Source organism: Zootermopsis nevadensis, unplaced genomic scaffold (assembly GCF_977971745.1).
Source record: "Zootermopsis nevadensis isolate Lab colony 2312 unplaced genomic scaffold, Znev_1.0 Znev_ptg000010l, whole genome shotgun sequence".
Taxonomy (NCBI): Eukaryota; Metazoa; Arthropoda; class Insecta; order Blattodea; family Termopsidae; genus Zootermopsis; species Zootermopsis nevadensis.
Window position 1 is genome coordinate 8341743 of NW_028259142.1, and position 22986 is coordinate 8364728.

The following is a 22986-nucleotide window of genomic DNA, read 5'->3' on the forward strand; positions in this document are numbered from 1 at the left end:
CAAAAAATGTTTCTTAAGAACTTTCTAACAGAACCACATTGTACATACATTCAAACAAAAAATGCGTTGTTAAAGAGAATATCGGAACATACCAACACACACTATAACAACAATAACGAGGCAAACAATAAATGTGAGGGTATAATAAACAAATTCTAATTGACCTTTATCTGTCCTCTGCAAGTGATTCAAGGTTAAACTTGATCGCTTCATTCAGCATCAGTGGGAGTGTTTCTGTCCAGACGTGTTTTTACGCTCGATAGAAAAATGTCAGATCTTAAATTTGAACAACGCGTTAACATTATGTACATAGTTAAACATAGGAACACTGCGACGGAGAGGTTTCATTTATTACCTGAGGCTTACGGTGATGATTTTATGTTTCTTGCACATGTGTTCGAATGGCACAAACGATTTTTGGGGAGCAGGGAATGTGTGGAGGATGATGAGCTGCATGTTCGTTTACGCACATCAATTTCATTTATATCAAGAGAACAGCAGAGTGTGTTCCCCGGGTCCAGACGATAAATCAGCAATATTACATCGACATCTTTACAAAATTACGCGAACGACTGAGAATAAAACGACCTGAGTTGTGGACAAACGGGTGGATTTCGCACCAAGATAACGCGTCATCCCACACAGTTTTGTGGAGCAGTTTTTAACAAATAGGAACATAAATTTACTTGACCACCCCTTCTATTCACCAGACCTGGCTTTCTGTGACTTATTTTCTTCCCCAAGATTAAATCCGTGCTCAAATGGACCCATTTTAAGACGATAGAAGCGGTACAGTCAAAAGCGACGGAGATACTGAGAAGCCTTACAGAAAATGATCTACAGCACTTCTTTCAACAGTGGAACATCGTATGCAGCTTTGGGCCAACTCCGAAGGGAACTATTTCGAGGGCGATCAATGTTAATTTTTGTCATTTTTTATGTAAAAAGAGTTACAGCATCAGTCTCGTTATTTTGTGTCAGACCTCGCATTAACGACGTCGGGTGCACAGGGTAATTGGTGATTAATAATCATATTAAATCGCTACGGGTGTAAAGAATAAAAAGTATAGAAAGTATAGTTTAGGTTTAAACGCACGCCACTACAATCACTGAGACACCTTGAACAAAGAAAGGCTGTTTATATTTGGCCATCCAGAGTGATTCTAGGTGATACTAATATTTTGCAGGGACGTGCTCTTTATGTGAGAAATAATTACTAAGGCTGTGGATTTAATCAGGTAATGCAATTTAAGATTAAATTTAATTAAAATTCTCTTTTATAAAGAGTGGGTACATTTGTACGGAAATGTTTCTTCCAAGACTGACCATATTGGAGATTAATTTCTCCTTGATCTATTTCCATCCCAACCAAAACATGAAGAATGGGTGTGCTCCTACAGGGACAGAGATTTCAGCATAACATGTAACAAAAGCAGACTGATTTGATTGTTTCTAGGCTGCGACACTAGGCTCGAATCGCGAACAACTTTCAGCACTTTGCGATAAATACGGCTAATTTGGGGGAGGGAATAAGATAAAATGAAAACGACACTAATAGCCCGAATGAATTCGCACAAAACTCGAGGGAAATGACGCTAAACGCCTCGAACTGCTTCAGTACGCAAATCGCGGATTAAAGCTGAAGTCTGGAAATATGAGTGACAAAGAATGAGCTAGAAGTAAAGACATCGTTTCGAAACTGAAGTTTCAAATTTAGATTAAAACTCTGAATGTCCGTTGTATGGAATTTCCGAAAACTATGTCTCTCCCAATAAATATTGCTTAAGAAATGCTACGAAGTTCTTAATTCGTGTCTTAATTACGTGTATTACGTCAGAGATGCACTTGTCAGAGGACAGGGGCACCACGATCCAGGAGTTCTACCGGGGAGCCAATGTTCTGATCACGGGTGGAACTGGCTTCACGGGCAAAGTTCTGGTGGAGAAATTTGCTCCGGTCATGCCTACATCTCAGAAGTATCTACCTGCTAGTACGAGCCAAGAATGGTAAGAACTTGAGATCCAGGATGCAGGAACTATTCCAGGACCCGGTGAGTGGGAATTGAATTTTAACACTTTTATTGTCAGCGAATATACAAGGTGCTTCTGAAGCACGTGGGGTCAGTTTTAGGGGTGCATTCTGTGCATAGAAAGAAGGAAATTTGACTTTGTGAAAATGAGTCTTTCTACTCTTTCTATGAACGAGTTCCATCGTAACAAATTTGGAATTTTTAAACGCGTGTGGTAGTTTTTTGCGCCGATTTCATGCATTTTCTATTTCTATTTAATTTCTGCGCTTTTATACAGCAACAGTTTTGTATGTCTTACGCTGCGGGGACACTCTACGCCTATTCAGGCGAATTGACAGTCGGGCGATATTGGTCGGCAGTACTGGAAGCAACAAAGTGCGAACGCTTGTGGCACCATCCATCAGTATGAAAATGGAGCTCGAGGAAGAAATGTATTTGTCAGAGAAACAAAGCGAATGAAGAAGTAACTCCTCATTGCACAAATTAACGGCAGTGGCGGGAGTGACATTGAACTTGAGTTCCACTATTCGATTTGAGCGTGATGCTTAAGCTCGCTTCATTGAGCTGTTCTGCAATATGCTGGACGCAATTAACCTACAACTGACTACACTGTGCAACAAATTTTGGGTAACTTCACTTTATGGGCATGAAAGTAAGTTTAATTCATAGATTCCGGGTGCTAAACACTTAAACAGTGCTTAAATTGACAGATTGATTCCTGTTTTCGAAAAAAAACTAGTTTGTTATATTTATACTTCTTCAACTTAACGGTTTAGACCTGCGGCCTGTTCCGACTTCAAGGATTGTTTTCTGTATGTCTTCCATCCGCATTATCATCGGTCTTCTAACATTTCTCCTACCAGTCGGTCTCTAATCTAAAAGTTTCCTTGGCAACATATCAGACTCCATTCTTGTTATGTGTTCGTACCAGTTCTGTTTTGTTGTTGAATTCTTTCATTGAGATTAAATATATTTTGTTCGTTTCGTATATCTTCGCTTTTTCATCTAATAATTTGTAACCAACATCACTTCGTAAAAATCTCATTTCACTGGTCTTAATCTTCCGCTTACCTGTGTGGGTTAGGGACCAATATTCACATCCATATGTTAACTGGGGTACCGCCAATACCTTATACCTTATATTTATACAACGTATTTTTTAGTTATATGGCAATAAGTTAAAGCTACGAACATATCTTTGTCAAACACGTCGCCTGTTCGCCTTTCGCTAGTATTTAGCTATTGGAGCATCCCTTTCCACCATCCAACAATAATCGACTAACATGGCGGCACTCCATTTCCTTTCGTATCTTTGTTCCATCGCTGAGATATCTTGACGGAAGCGCTCACCATGTTCGCCGCTGACAGAATCACAGTTTGACGGAAAGAAATCCAAATGTGAGTGCAAGAAATGTACCTTAAATGATATGTTGCACCCCAGCTTCCCATAAGAAGTCAGTGAGTTCATCTTCTGTTTGATATAATTTATCACAGTCTTTATTTCGAATAAGAAATATTGTCACTTTCACAGAATGATATAGAAGATATCACTGTTCTAGCCTTGAGGCCAAAAGCTCTGCCTTCTTCTTCGGCAGTTCGAGATCCCTCATGAGGCCATTAAGCTCACTTTCTGTGATCTTATGTGGTTCAGAAGTATAGAGGTTTGAACAAAATGGTGGATCCTTTGACGTTGACGGTTGCTATACTTCTTCGTGTACATCAAGCTCAGCATGAACATTATCAGTGTCTTCATCTTCATCAGAGTCTATAGAAAAACTTTCTGGTGATTCAGGAATAGTTAGTAGTTCACTGTGAGGGACGGGGAGAATTGCAGATGGTGTATTTGGGTACGTCACTGTCCACTTTTAGTTAATTATCACCCCTTTTCGAATAGGAGGCACAACACGGAAGTAAGAGTCTGTGATGTGATTTCTTGGCTCCCTTCATCCCATGGGCACTGCGAAAGACAGAAAACGTCCTTTACGATTCACCAACGCGTTGAGTTTTGATGAACACGTAGTGCAGCATATGTGTGAATCCCAGTTCTTGTCCTGATCGCCTACTTTACACCCAAAGTACAATTCGTAAGCGTTTTTTATGGCTTAGTTAACGTACACTTTCTTGAAGCAAACGTGACTTCTTCACATACTTAACAGAAGTTATCCGGACTATTCACACAATTGCGGGGCATATTAATCTTACACAACACAAATACTGCGCAAGAAGTAGAAATCCCGCAAAGAACCGTTAACTGAGAACAAATCACCCAGAACCTGGTCGGATTCGAGGAATACTGTAAGAGTTTAAGGTGTATTTGAGGCAGCAATAACTTATCACATAATGCAGAGCGGGATGACTGTTGTTGATCACATTCTAAAAGTAACTCGCTCATAGGAGACCCCAACCGCAATTCGATAACAGGAGCCAACCGACAAATTTTAATGTTATTTTCGTGTTCAGCAGTCTAAAATTAGTCAAGATTGGTTAGCTTCGTTTTCATAACATTTTACGTGTTTACCAGTGTTGTTATTCCTTTAACTCCGGTCGCTTCCAAAAACACTTTGCACTACTTTGTAAACGATAAAAGCATCTCAGAATTATTGCAGCTGTTCAAAAAGTTGAAAGAACAGCCTGACTTCAGAGAGAAAGTCTTACTGTGGAAGGCGACTGCTCAAAGCCGGATCTGGGTTTGAGTCCTGCCGACAGAGAGCGCATTGTGGACCATGTACACATTGTGTTCCACATGGCAGCCACTGTTCGATTCGACGAGAAGCTGCAAATCGCCACAGCAATCAACGTGGTTGGCGCTCGAGAGGTTGTACTGTTATGTCAAGACTGTTCGAGCATCAAGGTCAGTGCAATAAGTTTTCTTTACCTAAATCACTACATCTGTCTGTCTTCGAGATTGTCTGTAAAAAGCGTTATTAGGCTTCTCTAAATGTGCATAGCAATTGTACTCGGTACCATTTTTGATCTACACGTTTGAATAAGGTAATGTCCTGCGTGAGCGATAAGAAGCGAGCAGTGCGAGCTGCATAAGCAGCATGGGGTGTCATATGACATAAGGGAATCGCTTGTTGTGTCCTCAGTGAGAGACTGCAATAGAAGCACACGGTCTTTCTGCGCATGCACCTTCCCTGTACTGCACAGTCAGAGCTTATCTGCGCATGCGCCTTACTGGCCAGCGCAGTGACCTGCGCGAAAATATCAAAATATTTGATCTCGGAATCCGGCCGCTTTACTCTCTTGACTGATTCGCTGTAACCTAGGACAGCGCCATACAAACAGCCAGTTTGATATTTCCGCTTCACCCACGCAAATCGCACCGCTCGCATTTAATCGCTCACGTAGGACACCGGGTAAGTCTTAGAGAGTCTTATACAGCAGAAAATTAGAAATATGGGGAAGGAAGAAGTGTTAAAGACGCACCTGGGAACATAAGCTACCGATGGTAAAGTGCAGAACAAATTATGCAACGAAACCTCATAACGTAAAGCGAGTAGAGATTGCGCACAATTTGGGGAAAAATCACTAAAAATCGAATGTTTATCTATTTTCGTAAATAAGTGCACACATGTGTTCTTTGCTATGTTAGGCATATTTAATGAACAATATTCCGATTGCTTTTTCAATTTTTCATAAGATAATGCAGTTTTTTCAGACATTCGATTTTACGCAATCTCTCCTAACCGGGTAGGTGAGATTGCGCAATTGGGTAGGAAAGATGGTTTATGGTTTGAATTACTTATTTCGATCAAACTTTATTAGAAATTGTTATTATAAAATGAATTAGAAGCTTTATTATTACAGAAAATGAATAGTAATGTTAATAAGAAAAGAAATTGTTTTATTATTACAAAAAATAAATAGATAATTGTATCCGACTGTTTATACTCAAAAGCACACATATTATTCTTCGTAATTTTAGGAAAGTTAAGTCGGCCTATTGTAAGTCAGGAGAAGAAACACACTTAATCAAACAAAAAACTGAATCAAACAATAAACTTACTTAATTACTAATATTAACCCTTTGCGGTCCCTTTTAAATACTACTACAGCTCTCTGCAAGTCTATTTAAATACCACTAAGCTGTATAAATTCAACTACTATTATGAACTGTTTTGATTTTTTTTAACTTGCATAAAACGGAAGAAACTGTGCTAAATATGGCAAAATATGTTCTGAGAGGTACACGGTGGACTCAGTCCGACAGAGATGGGCTAATTTCTTTTCCGTATCGACACCTAGTTGCGAATCTGGACCCAAAGCAGGCTTTCCAAAAACATTACTCTTTAGCCTAATCCTCGAGGTGGATTCAGGAATATTGAATTTTCTACTTGCAGCGCGTATGGTGAGAGAGTCATTTTTTATAGCTTCTATAGCTCGTCGCAAATCCCCCTCTGACCAAGACCCTTTATTAGACTTTCTTTCATAAACGTTTGGCATTATGATGTATAAGGAGAATGCCAAAAGAATAATTAGTAATACTCTGCGCTAGAAAAACAGCTCCGAAAACAAACTAGGAATTGCATGTATCATTTTATGCTATTTTATTCCTTAACTTATATAAAATACAGTTAAAGGCAGTAGATAGGATGAAAACACAAAGAACATACTTCATTTTTGTTTGATTTTGCAATTAATTGAGTGAACAAGTTTATTTTAATCTCTCTTCCCATTGAAACAAATGAAAATCCTGCGCAAACTCTCCTAACTAGCGCAAGCGCCAACTATACTCATTGGGTAGGGAAGATTGCGCACCCACGTGATCGGCATGAAAATTTCCACAGTGACTAGCAACAGCATGAAACACTAGTCTCAACAAAGAACTAACTTAGAAAATACTTTATTTGCAATTATTTAGACGTGAAACATTTCTTATGAAAATATACGAAACATTCCAGAAAATGCAAGCCCTCACCTTCTACAGAACAAGCAGAAAATTGGCAATAAAACACAGAGAACAGCTTGCATCGACACGTAAATTTAACTGAAGCCTCTACGAGTGATGTGCTTACTGCTCCTCACGCTGTTGTACGTACATCTTACCCCCTTCCACCTGAATTTAGACATGCGCAAACTCTCCTATCGCGCAATCTCTGCTAGATTTACCTTATATTTTTGTGCGAATATGTTGTTTCGGGATGGCTCTGTGAAGATTATTTGAAACAAATTTTCTTTCTCACATGAATTGCATTCTTCCTGTAGGTGGTGGTTCATGTATCCACCGCGTTCAGTCACTGCCAACGCACATCCATCGACGAGGAGTTCTACGACCCGCCTATCACTGGCGAGAAGATTGTTCAGTTAATCGAAATCCTCGACGACAACACTTTGACCACCATTACTCCCAAGTGAGTAGGGTGAAGAGTCGTTTCTGTCCTGACTTTAGAATTTTCTCTATAAGAATTTCAAATGGGTAAATAGTGATGTGAGACAAGTTTGTTGCAGTGGTGAAATGAACATACTTTAATGTATTACATTTCAATTCAATTCTTTTTATTAGAGTGCTGCATCAACAGACAGACGACCAATTACAGATACAGCACAAAGATAAGAAAGTAAATACAATAATCATATATTGTAAATGATTCAATTAATTTATTTGTTTTCCAACAGCAAGGAGTCAATAACAGGCAAACACTGATAATACATACAATTATAATGAAAAATATTACACAAACAGATCAACTAAACTTATACATGTACAGTATTAAATATAACAGCCAAGTACAGGCAAGCCCAAAATAGAAACAATATTATACACAAAGAAAAATATATGAATAAATATACATAAAAGCAAATAATCCACCTAAGGAACACTAATATAAATGTAAAACGTTAAAGAAATTCAAAAAAACAAATAACCAAGCTAGATCATCTATTAAGACAACCTATCTAGATCATTTCCCTTATCGAGAACGTGCCCTCAAGGGAGACAATGTTTATGATAAATACGCCCAAAGATTTACATACATCATTTGAAGCGATGACGCACCTGGCTGAAGGACTATGTCATAGCGCACTGTTTATGAGATGTCGTCGTATAGAATAAAGTTTTCTAAAATTTAAAGAAGATAAAATTAATTCGTATTTGCGTGGGAAATTATACTGAAAAAATCGGTAATTGCATAAACTGGCAAATTTTCTTTGATTATTTTCTAATTTATGAGAATCTGTCAGTGTAAGATTATTCCATACGACCGAGGCATACTCAAGCTTTGACCTAATTAAAGCATTATATAAAACAACAAGGCTGTCTAGAGAGGAAAAAATATAAGTAATAAAACGAATAAGCCCTATCGTCCTTAGTAACTAAGAATGAAGACAATTTACATGACAGTTGAAATATAGTTTATTATTTAACAAAACACAAAAATCATTTATATAATTAGTATGCATTTTTAAAAAGACACTAATAATATTATTAATATGAATACTGTTGGTTTTACGTGTGAGCGATATAGTTTTGTTTTTCTCTATGTTAATTTCCATATTGTTATCATCACACCACTGATGTACGAATTCAGGATCTCCTTGAAGGGATTTGCAGTTTCCCACAGATTTAATATCACGATATAGTTTCAAGTCATCAGCAAATAAGAGAAATTTAGAATAACTAATTTTGTGAAAGACTCTCCTAAAAGAAGAACAAAGACAGATTTTGATGATAAATAAATTTGGAACCACTTGACATAAGGAGAAGATAGTCCAAAATTATTAAGCTTTTTCAAAAGAATAGAATGCTTGACTGAATCAAAGGCCTGCCTAAGATCAAAATACACATAGTCGCTCTGTCCCTGTGAACAAACAGACAGCTGAGCTGAACATCATTAAGGTAGGTAACTAAATTAGTTACCGTAGATTTTGATTTACGAAAACCATGCTGACTGGGGTGTAATTTGAATTTCAAATAAAATGAAATATGATCGTGAACAATACTTTAAAAAAATTTGTAAAAATTATTTAAAATCTAAATAGGCCTGTAGTTAGAAACTATGGCGCTGTTGCCTTTCTTAAAAATAGGCACTACAGCCGCTTGCTTCCATGATAAAGGAAAATTCCCACTAAGTAAACTAAGGTTAAATATGTGGCGTAAGAGAGGAGTTAATATCTCAGAATAACCTTTTATAGTGAAAGTCGGGATTTCATCGGGTCCGACGCATTTCGACGAACGGAGACGACTAATTGCCCGCGTAACATCATCATCAGCAGGGTTACGTGGAATATCCAAAATATTAGAATATGAAAAGTCAGAACCTGTCGTAAGAGCAGTTAAAAACAGAACGAAAGCGGTCTGCAAAGGCCTCTGCGATAGACTGCTGTTCCGTGACAAATCTCTCTCTAGCTTTAATTTGTGTAATAGACTGATCTTTTTTTTAAATTTGAAAATATATTTCCAATAGTGCTTTGGTTGAGTTCTCAAATTATCTTCAATTGCTTTTAACCAAATCAATCTATCTGATTTAATAGTAATTTTAACAAGTTTACGATAACATTAAAAATGCTATAATGATAATCAACTTAGACTTTTAGATTTCTTAGTAACGCATTTTTCTTTCTAATGTAATAGACAAGAGTTTTGGAAAAACAAAAGATAGGCATAAATTTTGTGTTTTACAAAAGGAATACCTAGGTTGATAACCTTCGACATAGTAACCGTGAGAATATTAAACGCAGCATCAACAGTTTCCATTAAGAACGCAAGATCATTCCGAGTTCTCTAATTTATGGTAAAGTAATAAATAGTCTCCTTTACCGTAATTGTGTCGAGGTATAATCGAAGTATATTGACAGTCAAGAATTAATTTAATATTAAGGAAAAAGGCGGATGATAGTGGTCAGGAGGGATCAGCGAGACAGTAGAAAGAGAAACGCTGAGATCACTGATGTATGTAAAGACAAGGTCGAGCAGAGCATTTTTAGGAACGCAGTTGTTGTGCTAATTTAGGCAAATAAAGCACAAGGTGGCGTAAAGAGAATTTCCTTTAATTTTATTACAGTAGTAAGAATTAGAATAAGGGACGCCGTTTAGGAAATCTTAATTGGGGACATTAAAATCTCCTAACATGACCACCCGATAGAGTTGCGAGTATAGATTTACTTTCAAAGAGTGTAGATAATTTTCAATTACATTTGTATCACAATCCGGAGCGAAGTAATGATTCCCGATAAGAAGACCATGGTTGTCTCTAACAGGAATTTCAACACACACACACTCTTCAATCGTTTCCAGATCATACTTTCGTTTAACGCCACGGAAAGATTTTGAAACTGCAGCCAGCACTCCGCCTCCCCGTTTTCTTTATCGGAGCTTAAGTAATCTCTATCGACACGAAACACGAAATATGATTCAGGAAAATATTATAACTTAATATAGAGTCATTAAGCGAGGTTTCCGTAATGCAGTAAATTCCTAGCAAACAGACAGGTTAATAATTAAAACAAAGCAATAGAACAATATTATTTATAGATGAAACAATGCCATCTACTTTAGGATATGCTTAAGAGGAAGCACATGGTTATTAAAGATGTAAAAATCATTGCACGGAATATTCGCATCTGATGCGCATCAAGCAGATGGACAACCTTTGCATGCTGGGCAAACAGTAAAATATCTAAAATTACCAAATGGGACACGTACACCAACAGTCTCGATTAAGGAGGGACAAAATTTATATCCGCCATATTCGTTAATAAGAAACAGGGCGTCTAGGAGACTCCTCCTAGTGCCAAGAGTGTGAAAATGTAGGTGTTCTAAGGCATTGGCTTAATGATAATGGGAATGAGGAAAGAAACGATTGTAACACAAGAATAAGAACTTGCTCTGTATGCGTTCAAGCTTCAAGTGTCAGCAGAAGTTAAAGAATTCCATGCAACTGAAGTTTATTCAAGCTTAGATCTTATTAGGCTAAAATATAACATATAAAGACTGTCCGAGGTTGAAAAAGAAAACGTTATGGCACAAATAAGACACAATAACTTCAAAACTTGAGAAGATACAAAGTTAACATGGTGGTGAAAATGCAGTTTAGAATCAAGGATGATTCCCAAAACTTTAATAGTATCCGTACGATTAATGCGGGATCCACAAAACTGGTACTCAAAACAAAACCTGTTGGTTTTCCTAGTAAATGAAATAACATTAGTTTTACTAACATTACGCTTCCTGTGGTTGGATGCGCACCAGACACATAAGGAGTCAATGTCCTTTTGAAGTAAAGAGCAATCATGAGGAGACTTTAAGAGCCCGAAATTTTTTTATGTAATCCGCAAAAAGCAGGTAATTCGAAAATTTAATGACATTACACAAATCATCAATGAACACATTGAACCACAAAGGCCCTAATACAAATCCTTGAGAGACACCGGACAATATTTCAAAATGAAGTGACAAAGCTTCAGAATAACGTACTTGCGAATGTCTGCTGGTTAGGTAACTACAGAACCAATTCACATAACCAGTAGATAGTCCATAGTCACCAAGGTTGTGCAAAAGTAAGGCACGCGAAACAACATCAAAGACACTGCTAAAATCAAAATAAACGGCATCAGCTTGAGACCGGGAACAAAGTAAAGGGGTAACAAAGTCCAAAAAAGTAACCCCATTAGAAGTGGTGGATTTGGATTTAGTAAAACCATGTTGAGAAGGGTTTAATTTCGACTTAAAATAATAAGAAACTCGGTCATGTAAAATAATTTCAAATAATTTGGAGAAGTTATTAATTATGGTAATAGGTCTATAGTTTCTAACAACAGCAGTTTTACTTTTTTGAAAGCTGGGACAATAGCTGCTTGCTGGGAAATTATTGTTGAGAAAGGCTAAGATAAGGAATAAATTTAAGAATAAGAACAAAGTTTTTCAGAACAGCCCTTAATAATAAAACTTGGTATACCATCAAGTCCAACAGTTTTTGATGGCCTCAAAAGCTTTATAGCTTTATGAACAACAATGTCCGAGACAGAAGATAAAGGTGACACATCCAAAATGGAACTGATGGAGGGAAAATCCCAGAACAAGAATTTGTATGTGCAGATTGAAAATGTTTGGAAAAAGTATTGGCAATTTCATACGGTGCAGTTATAAGAACACCGTCTACTTCTAATTGCAACAAACCAGCATCTTTCTCCCTAAAATTAGATATATATTTCCAAAAATGCTTACGATTTGATTTAAGGTTTGCATCAATAAATATGAGTTATGTAAGTCTGTCGGACTTTATAGTTGTTTTCTCAAGTTTACGGTACGAAGGAAATATATTATAAAATTATTAAGTCTTAGATTTCTTAAAACGTCTATAAAATACTCTTTCTTTGTGATATAAAATTTAAGTTTGGCAGAAAACCAAGAAGGATACTGACTGTTATTAATTATTCCGGACGGGATAGCTAAATCCATGGTATCGGATACGGGGGAATTTAGCCTAGCAACATGAGTATCAACGCAAGTTTCTTTATACAAAGGAGTCCAGTCATGATTGGATAAGGGCTCATATTACATTAGGTAGTCGCCAACGGTGTATCTTTTAAAAGGAATATTAGTGGATTGTTTGGAACTACGCGAAGGCACTACACGATCTATGATTACGGGAGGATGGTAGTGATCCGGCTGAACAATGCCATATTCAGCGGGATTAAGAGTAATATTTGCAAAATTTGAAAAAAAAACAAGGTTAATTAAGATGATGCCGTCATATGAGTGATTGTATTGACTTAAGCCAAGGAAACAAATGGAGGGGTACATCATATCTCCTTTCAACTTGGCATAATAATAACAATTTGCGGATGACAAACTGCAGTTCCAATCGGAACCAGAGACATTAAAGTCTCCAAGCAACAAGATTCGAAAGTTAAAAGTATCTAAGAATTTTTCTAAAAAGCTGAAATAATTAATTAACTTATCAACCTTTGTTTCGGGCGAAAATAGTGATTACCACTAAGTAAATTATGACCATCACACATTACGATCTAAACCCATACACTTTCTTCACATAATTCGAGATCGACACGACGCTTGACTCCCATAGCTAAGTCGGAGATAGCGATTAATGCTCCACCGCCACGTAAATTGGAGCCATAGACTCAGTTCGCACGGTGAACTATGTAAGTTTCAGGGAAAGAATATGGGTAGCAAATGAATCGTTTAAGCAGGTTTCGGTTAGGCAAATAATTTTAAATCCAAAAGAGCACACATTATCATAAATTACAGATGATTTAGTCCTGAGGCCACGCACATTTTGATAAAAAATGTCAAGTTCGTCATCACAAGGCATTTCTATACTGAAACCCCTATGAGAGATGGTCGACTGAACAGGAAGAGGCACCTCCTCCACACACCCCATCATCACCTCCAGAAGCATCTGAGGGCATTGCATCCATAGGCAAAACCCGTGAACTAACTGCAGAAAGAAAGGGGTCATCCGGGAAATAAATTTGGTTAGAGTTGAGCCTTCCAAAAAACGGAGTAATTAAGCAGTCATTAGGTCACACATTGATGTTATTAATTAAAGGGAAATCTTTCTCATTTACCGAAACATGAAGTATAATATTTAAAGTTTATCATTCATAATTTATATCATATTATTACATGATGACCTATGCTTTAATACACAAAGCTCATCTAAATAATTTTAAGAACTTTATTTTGTACTTTAAAGGATATGATTACATTGTGTCTCCTATTCAAAGATGAATTCGTTATTGCTGATTGGAACAGTAATCTCCGTTTGTTGACAATTTAATGTAAAACAGGAGACATGCAGGCGGCACTGTGATTTAAGCCATTAAAATTAACATAAAAATTATATTCACGTATGTTATAAGATATAGTCTGAGATTATTTGCCTACCAAAGGAATAAGAAGTCTTCAATAATAAGTTGATGAGAAGGAATATACTCATTCAGAAAAAAACATTTTCCCCCTTTTTTATAATGGGCTAATATTAATAGTGTTTGATTAATCTTTAAGCCTCGTGGTTATGTTTTAAATTATACAGCTCTGAATAATTTGCTTCCTGCTATCATTTCCACAGGCTTTTGGGTGATTGGCCGAACACATACACTTACACAAAAGCAATAGCTGAAGATATAGTGAGGACCGTTGGCAAGGATCTTCCTGTTGGAGTATTTAGACCCTCCGTCAGTGAGTTGAATTTATAACACAGGATATGTCCTGTTGTTTAATGGATGAATAATACAGTGACTAATTCTGTGATCTAGGCGGACTTACTTTCAATGGAATGAAAATAATTACACAGACAGGAGATCTGTAAGTATTATTAATATTCTGGTGAGCAGGACATTTAGGATACACGAAGAAAACAAACACAGACTGCTTTTCTACAGAAAATAATAAAAAGATTTCTAGAGAATATTTACAGTGTATAAGTTCTTTAGCTATTACATATTGGCTTGGCCTGTGAAGATTTCAGCACTGTTATCAGAAATAACCCATTTCTCTATATAGTTCACTGTCTAAAAATTTATCTAAAATCCATTCTTATATTTTATATACAATTTCCATCTATACGAAAACAACACAATTACTACAAATTATTTTCAAGCTGTTACTTGCTTGAACAATTCAAGCTACGAATCTAACAATCTCAACTTCTGTTGGATGGAACAGATGTATTTTTGAATTAAAGCTTCCTTGATACACTCAAAATTGAGGTCTTCACAGCAATAAGAATAAATTCCGCTTTTTCATAAGATAATGTGATACATTGATAAATACTTTCTATCATTGCAGAAAAATTAACTACTTCTTACCCTGATGGTGGAGTTAGTAAACTCCCCTGAAATATCGATCAATATCTGCCAGATATATAGTGTAATATTCTAGAACGCAGGCAAATTTGCCTTGCAGCATCTTTGCTGGATTTTGTTTCTAAAATTTTTAATGATATATAATCTCTTCTTTTAGTGTACTGTATTAGGAGTGATCCTGTGCCGGGGTGGATTGACAACTGGTATGGACCGACAAGAATAATGATGGGTGTGGTTCTTGGGTGGATTCGCGCCATGAACTTCAACGGAAAAGTTGTGGGGGACATGGTTCCCTGTGACATGTCAGTTGATGCCCTCGTGACTTCTGCCTGTCATATTCATGAGCAGCGAAGATAAATCTTATATAAAGGCACAAGTATCATTTATAATCAGACTCTTCATCAAGTGAGTGCAACCAACAGCACAAGATTTGAAGATTTCTGTCTTCTGGGTTGTTGCGCTGTGTAGTCTGGTCGATGTTAACCAACGTTTCAGAGGTTATACTGCCTCCGCCATCAGGGTGATGAGTATGAAACGTTGGTAAATATCTACCGTACTACACAGCGTAACAACCCAGAAGACAGAAATCTTCATACTCACTGCTGTGAAAACATCAAATCTTACACAACACAAGATTTCTTCTTTCTTCTGCAATGAATACAGGACTCAATAAACAATCTGCTGATGTGTTGTGAAACTTTCAACGTCGTAATATATTTGTAATTCTTAGTGATTGTTTTGAAGGATGCTGTATATGTCTAGCCATTTGCTATACTGCTTTGGTTTATCACCATTGGTCTGAAACGGTAAACGTTTTCTCTCCATTTTGCTAGCAATGACTTTTCATTACACCGATAATGGACAAATAACATTCACGAATTGTTACCCAATAAAATACAACCTCAACTTTAAATACATCCCCCCGTCTTGAACCAAAATTAAGAATACATAAATATACACTACTTTTCATGTACCTTCATTAAATAGTTGTCTTGCAAGATAATAATTTTTACAAAAGCTAATTTTTTTACTTAACTTCAGCAGGTCAGGCACTGAAGGTATTCCTGTATACAATTACGTGTCGTCCAGCGAGAATCCGATAAGCTGGGGTGACTATTTGAACAAGAACATTAAGCATAGCTGGCAGGTACCATTTGATAATGCAGTGTGGATGGTGACTCTCATCGAGATACATACACGCTTCTTTTACAAAGTGTATGCATTGTTTATTCACCTTCTTCCGGCACTAATAGGAGACATTGCACTGCTTGTCTTGCAACAAAAGCCCAGGTGCGTTGAATTGTAACTAGAATTGGAATAAATATGATGAAATTTTAGACCCAGAATTGAATGTTTATTCTGAAGAGCAATTAATGTATATTTGTTTTTGATCAAGGTTGATGAGAACTTACAAGAAAATGCACAAGCTTTTAGATATCACTACATTCTTCTGCAATAGACAGTGGTCGTTTTCTAACCAGAACATGATGAATGTATGGAGAAATCTCAGTGAAGAAGACCAAAAGATATTTGACTTTAACATCAGTAACCTGAATTGGGATCTGTACTTGAGCCGTGGTCTCATGGGCATTCGTACATTTGTGCTCAAGGAAGACCCAAAGACACTCCCAGAAGCTATCAGGAAGAGATACAGGTATATTGCCTTTCTTCCTTAATATGTGTGTCACAGACAATTTCCTTGAAAATTTTGAAAGCTGTTAATATGTTTAGAGTATACATAAAGAAATTAAAGATGCTAGAAAATAATTAAAACTCTAAAAGTTTTTAGGGAGTCAAACTGGAGGCTATGTTTTTAAAGATTAAATTTTATTTGCATGTTACAGGCTGTACTGGCTCCATCAGTGTGAAAACTTCTTTTTCTTCTTCATACTTTTGTGGCTGTGTTGGCTGGCCATTACCTCCATATTCTGATTGAATATAGGAGAAGCTGAGGACAAACAGGCATTGTAGAAGAACAGTCCATAAGGTAGTTGACTTGATCACTGAAGCTCCCACAGCTCATTCTTAGTATGGTATATAATAAGTAAAGAAGAAACTTCATTGTTAAGAATATGTGCAAAAATATTGCAATTCAATTCATTTATTTAAGTGCTTGACAACAGCCAAATAAGGCCAATAACAGCCAAGCACTAACAATAAATTCAATTCAATTAATTTATTAAAGTGCTTGACAACAGCCAAAAAGGCCAATAACAGCCAAGCACTAACAACAATACAGACATTACAATACAAAAGCAAACAAACAAAGAACTGAAAACATAAATGTACAATATTGATTTATTGCAAAATAAGTCATAAGTAAAAAACTAAATGCTATAGATAAATAAAATAATAATTATACTAAAAACAGTTTAATATTGGACAGAAAACATACACAATAAAATGTTATACTAAGTAAACAATAAAAACAATGATTATTGTTTAAAAAGCTGAGAGCAAAATACAATCTTTTTTAAAGATGTCGATGCTCCTACAGACTGCATTGGCAGCAGAAACGCATCTGGCAGAAGGGCTGGCCTTGAAATTACGTTGTACAGTAAAGGTAGAGTAGTCTCTGATAGACCTAGTAGGTATGCAGAGACTAACTGTATCAAAAACAGATGAGCAACTAATTTTGCCTTTAAAAACATTAACGAGGAAAAGAGCAGCCAAAAGCCTCCTCCTTAAATGCAACTATAAGAAATTTAATCTAACTAATATTTCATCATATTTATAGGCACAAACGCCATTAAAGTATCTAGCGTAACATAGAGCTACATATTTCCTTTGAATCCTTTCCAATTTAAAGGAATCTGTATTAGTAATAGAGTTCCAAACAACGGAAGCATACTCAATTTTGGAACGGACTAAAGTACTGTACAAGACCAAAAGGCTATCGACAGTGGAGAAGGAAGAAGTAAGGTACCAAATCAAGCCAAGCATTTTTAAGCTTTGTGAGAATATATAGTTGATATGCCGGTGAAAATAAATCTTATAGTCGAGTAGAACACCGAGATCTTTAACACAATGGGAGCGTGCCACCAGGTTGTTACACAATTTGTAATTAAAGTAAATACTGTTTGTCTTCCGGGTGAATGTTATAACAGTAGTTTTACTTAAATTAAGTTGCATCCCATTCACAAGACACCAATTTTGCACTGAATGGATGTCGTCCTGCAACAGTTTGCAGTCATCAACATCGCTAATACTCCGATATATCTTCAAGTCATCAGCAAATAAAAGGCACTGTGAATTATGTATAGAGTCGCAGGTGTCATTAATGAATATATTAAAAAGTAAGGGGCCTAGGGTGGAACCCTGAGGCACTCCACACTTAACACGATAAGGATACGAAAGAGTTCCAAATACACGAACAAAATATTGCCTGTCAGAAAGATAACTATGGAACCAATCAACATAACTGGGTGATAGTCCAAAGTTTCTAAGTTTCCTAAGAAGAATATTATGAGGGACTAAGTCAAATGCTTTAGTAAGATCAAAGTATACTGAATCTGTTTGTCCTTGAGTACTAACTGAAGTAAAACGGAATTAAGGTAAGTAACCAAATTTGTTGCTGTGGAATTAAATTTACGAAAACCATGCTGTGAGGGATTTAATCTGTACTTAAAAAATTTTTGCAAATGATCATAGACAATAAATATTAATACTTTTAGTAGATAAATTTTCTTTTCTTTAATCTCTGTATTTATTTAACGTTGATAGGCTGTCAAATACAGTTTCGATGTCTAGGTGGACAAGAATGAAGCTTTTAACTGAAATTGTATAAATACGTGCCTAAATATATCTTGGAATATTTAAGTGTTTCATGTATTTTAAGTGAACGGGAATGCTGTATAAAAATGGATATGTTTACTAATCTGTGACTAAAAATCAAACAAAGAGGGACCATTTCATGAATGCTGTTCCGATGGAGAAGGTCACATACGTAGTTTTATTGTATTAACTTAGAGATTTAAGCATCATGTAAGCATATAAGCTTATAAATTACTTTTCGCAATTAATTAAAATATACTGGTGTTCTGAAGACATGTTTGTGGATAATATCTTATGTTACGTTGAACTCTGAGGGGATGAAGTTGTGAGCCATAACAGGGAAGTGAAGAAGAACATTCACACATATGTCAACTTTCAATATACTAATATTTTAGGCTACTTCTTTATAGGAAAATTTACTTTGCAAATGGTTTTATGTTCTAAGGCCTTCCGCAGGTATCTCAAAAGACTGTAATTTCCTCATTTACAGGCAACCCTCGGTTTAAGAACTTGCGATTTATGAAAATTCCCTATAACGATCGACGCAATTCATTCATAATTTCTTAAAGTAGCCAATAGATAGAGCCCCTTATGAAACAAAATGCCAAATCTATAGTAAACATAATTGTAAGATTTAAATAAATAAACTTTTAAAAATGTATTTATTACAATTATTATCAGAAAATTAATGTATGATAATTATACTGAACTGTTCTTGGTTAATAAAACTAATGAAGCCAGCAAAAAAAAGTTGGTTTACATGCCACGCATCGTAGAAAGTTTTCTCGTGGGAAAGAAATTGGTGATTTCCCCAATTATATTATAATAGGATCATCACTTGCTTTGCCTAGGTTACCTTAGACGGTCAAGTGTAGTTCTGAATTTGATGACTTAAGAATATATTTTTAAAAATTTAAGAGATCATGGGTCCAAAGCGAAATAGTAGTGCTGGTGCTCATAGTAGTGGTTACGTATCGTGTACGATTAACCATAACCCATACATATTGATTATTCAGTGTTTATCATAAAATAATATTTTTTTAAATTTCACGTAATCCTTATGTTGTCTTTGCGAACCCCCGAGGGTACGCGTACCCCAGGTTGAAAAACACTGGTATAGACCATTTGATGTTTAGTATATGGTTTTAATGCTTTAAAATTACTGCTAACGTACACGATGCATATCGTAGAAGCTAAGGAATGCAAGATACACATAACGAACAGAAACGTATAAAGAACAACGTCTTGGAACGGAAATCGTTCGTAAACCGAGAGTTGCCTGTACTTTACCTGGTGAATGAAAAATAGGTATTTCAAGCTTAGTTGCAGTGGTGACCTGATCCAAAGAAATTTGATTACAAAATAAAACTAATGTGCCAGGTGCTATATGTTAAAATCACTCTCTGAAAATTTGTCAGCTTTTACAGATCTGTGTGTACCTTAACACTGTAACAGTTGCAAACATAACCGAGAAGAGTGTCACTACACCCATTTACTTAACAGCACGAGAGTTTATACTTTTCTTATTTTCGCTTTGTTCTTCTCTCTGGCTATAACCCAAGAGCCAAGAGAAACTGACTCACTTCAGAGTTAGGATTTTTTTTTCAATTCTTCTCCACGCTGTAAGTCAGTCAGTTCTAGTTGAAGATAATCTGAATTTGGACTTCTTCAGCAAGACAGGATAAATACAAGTGAACATTTAATTTAATTTTCCACTATCTCGAAATTCAGAACACTATTACAGATTTCTTATTATAGTACTTCGGGGCATCGGACAATCAGCTTCCTGCGCGGTCAGGTCCATCTTATTCGGCCCAAATTTCTGTGTGCATTTTATCAGTGGTTTTGAAATTATTGCTGCACTGGTAAGTAACTCTGCCCGTTCCAAGATATTTAGGGATATTGTCACAACACAGGTTGTCTCATGGTTATATTGAGCGAGTATTCAAGGTCACGGTTGTGGCGGAGGAGCAGCTCCTTTTAGTTAATTATCTGTATTAAACTCATTTGACAGGGTCACTTCGGCGATTTTTTTATTATTTGCATTAATTTTTTGTTTTCTTTTCTGCGTTTACGTTAATACAATTCTGGTGTTATTTTGGAACTAACATTCAGATTTCATATTCTATTGTCGATCGAACTTTTATTTACTTGTGATGTTGCTTTCGACTTAGTGCATATAAATTCACGAATGTTCTTGTGGGCTGAGCCAGTCGTAAATACTGTTTAGTGTAATCCGGCATGTTGTAGTTGCTCTCCACCTTGACCCCGCCCCTGATTTAACCGAGTTCGATTCCCCGTTTTTCCGATTACCCTCTGCCGTTCACTATACGTATTATTACTCGATTTAAGGCAAGGATTGGAAGGCAGCATACTTCAGGTGATTGTTGAAGATGCCAGCAGGAACTAATTGTAGCCCAGATAATGGAGGCAGCAAGAGATTCTGAACGTTGGTAAAATTCAGCCAGACTGCTCGGATCTACAACCCAGAAGAGAGCAAATTTCGTTTTTACCGCTGTGATTATCTCAACTCCTGTTAAGGAATAATATGTTTCACCTTCTGTTTCTTCAATACAATAATTCATCTAATATGAGTAGAGTTTTAAGATTGTAATGTATTCAGAAAACAGAGTGTACCGATTCGAATATGCAATAATATATGTATTCAAGAACAAGTTGTATAGACTAACTTTGATTGATATGCATTACTACAGAGATCTAGACTGACCTACTGCCTTGGAGTCTTCATTATATACTATTTCGGTTAATAATGTGTTCGTTTTATAAATAATACTTGGACAAAGTTTGATTTTTTAATTTTTGAAATTACTAATAAAAATCAAATATGGACGATTTTTCCTAGTACATGTACACAGTTTTCCTTTATTTCGAAGTTACCACCCTCAGGTAACGACGTCGTATCAGTTATTTTTTACATGTACAAATATGTGAGGCCTGCTTATTATGAACTAAAAACGTCGGACGAAAAATAAAGAGAAACTGTTCTCAGCTATTTCATTACACTATCACCGTGATCGCTTGGAAATTAGGAACACTTTCTGAGACAGCCCGTTATAGTCCGCATTGTAATGTTGAGCTGTGAGTCTAATTTATAGACATGTGGACTATTAAGCCATACCGAAGCACAGTATTTCGCTGTCGGAAAAACCAGGCCTAATGCAGAGATCCGTAGGATAGATGCTGAAAATCCCCAGATTTTGCTGCATAGTTTCTGTAAAATGTTGTTCCTGGTTGTTATTTTGCAGCAGAATTATGTAGATGTTTCTTGAAGGATAGTGATCTATCAAGAGTGGCACCCAAGTATTTTGGATAAGTATTATACAGAACGAGAGTGTTGTTATAACAGACATTGAGCTCTCTGTTGGCCATCCTATTATTAAGGTGAAAACATGGTTTCTGTTTTGGAAGGGCTAGGGATCAATCGCCAATTCTTGAGGTATTCGCCAAGCGTTGTACGGTCTCTTGAGAGAATTGTCTCTGTATTCGCAAAATGCTTGTGTTAGGTTGCCAGTGCCAGGTGGTCCGCATATCCTAATTTTCTCGACACTGTGTGTGTGTGTGTGTGGCGGGGGGGGGGGGGGCATGTCCGAAATGTACAGGTTAAACTGTGTAGGAGCCAGTACGGAGCTCTGTGGTAAGCCGTTCTATAATTGTCTTTGTCTGCTAGAACAATTTCCCATTATGGCTCGAAAGGACCTTTCGCAGAGCATATTATTCAAAAGCCGTCCCAGAGTTTTGCAGGGGATGATACGGAGAAATTTAACCATAGAAGCAACCTGTCCAGTAAGTAGGAATGGTGCAACCTAGCATAGGACTCCGGCTTTTGGCTGCCTGGTTGTTCGAATTGGCCAATATATTAACATATTCACCCTGATGATGGCAACGGTAATGTTTCACAAAATGCTGAATTGTTTCCAAAACTGAACTTGGCTCAACCTCGGAAAGCCGAAGTTGTAAACTTGAACTCCAGACGCGAAAACCGAAGAAAGAGTATAATTCTACCTGCTATTTGTTAAGACCCGTCTATACAAGGAGATAATTTAGACTGAGGATATTAAATAGCACTTAAAGTATAAAACTGGCTTTCTGATTCATAATCACTGCAGCGCCGTAGTGGCCAGACTGGGCTATCAAGGTGATTCGGCGTACTGAGTTCAAGGTCATTCCTGACATCCCATTTATATTTTTGCGAAGCAACTTTTTGTTAAATTCTACATTGTTCCTTCCCTCTTAAATAATGCACATTACACTGCAATTAACATAAATTTACACAACTTCTTTAGACAGCGTAATCGCCTTATGAAAACTACAGTATGATTCAAAACTTTCAAACAAGTATCGCGGGCAATTATATGTCACTCCACTGCAAAATTAATGAGGTCTCACGTTCACAT

The 22986-nt window shown here is 36.5% G+C and overlaps 1 pseudogene across 1 annotated transcript; it reads left to right on the forward strand.

Moving 5' to 3' along the window:
* The first annotated feature begins 1839 nt into the window (after positions 1–1839).
* On the forward strand, positions 1840–18846 carry LOC147874205 (fatty acyl-CoA reductase wat-like; annotated as a pseudogene). Its single transcript, XR_015534416.1, has 8 exons — positions 1840–2050; positions 4636–4880; positions 7238–7383; positions 14062–14171; positions 14955–15146; positions 15838–16087; positions 16194–16451; positions 16642–18846. The product of XR_015534416.1 is annotated as a fatty acyl-CoA reductase wat-like (transcript).
* The last annotated feature ends 4140 nt before the right edge of the window (positions 18847–22986 follow it).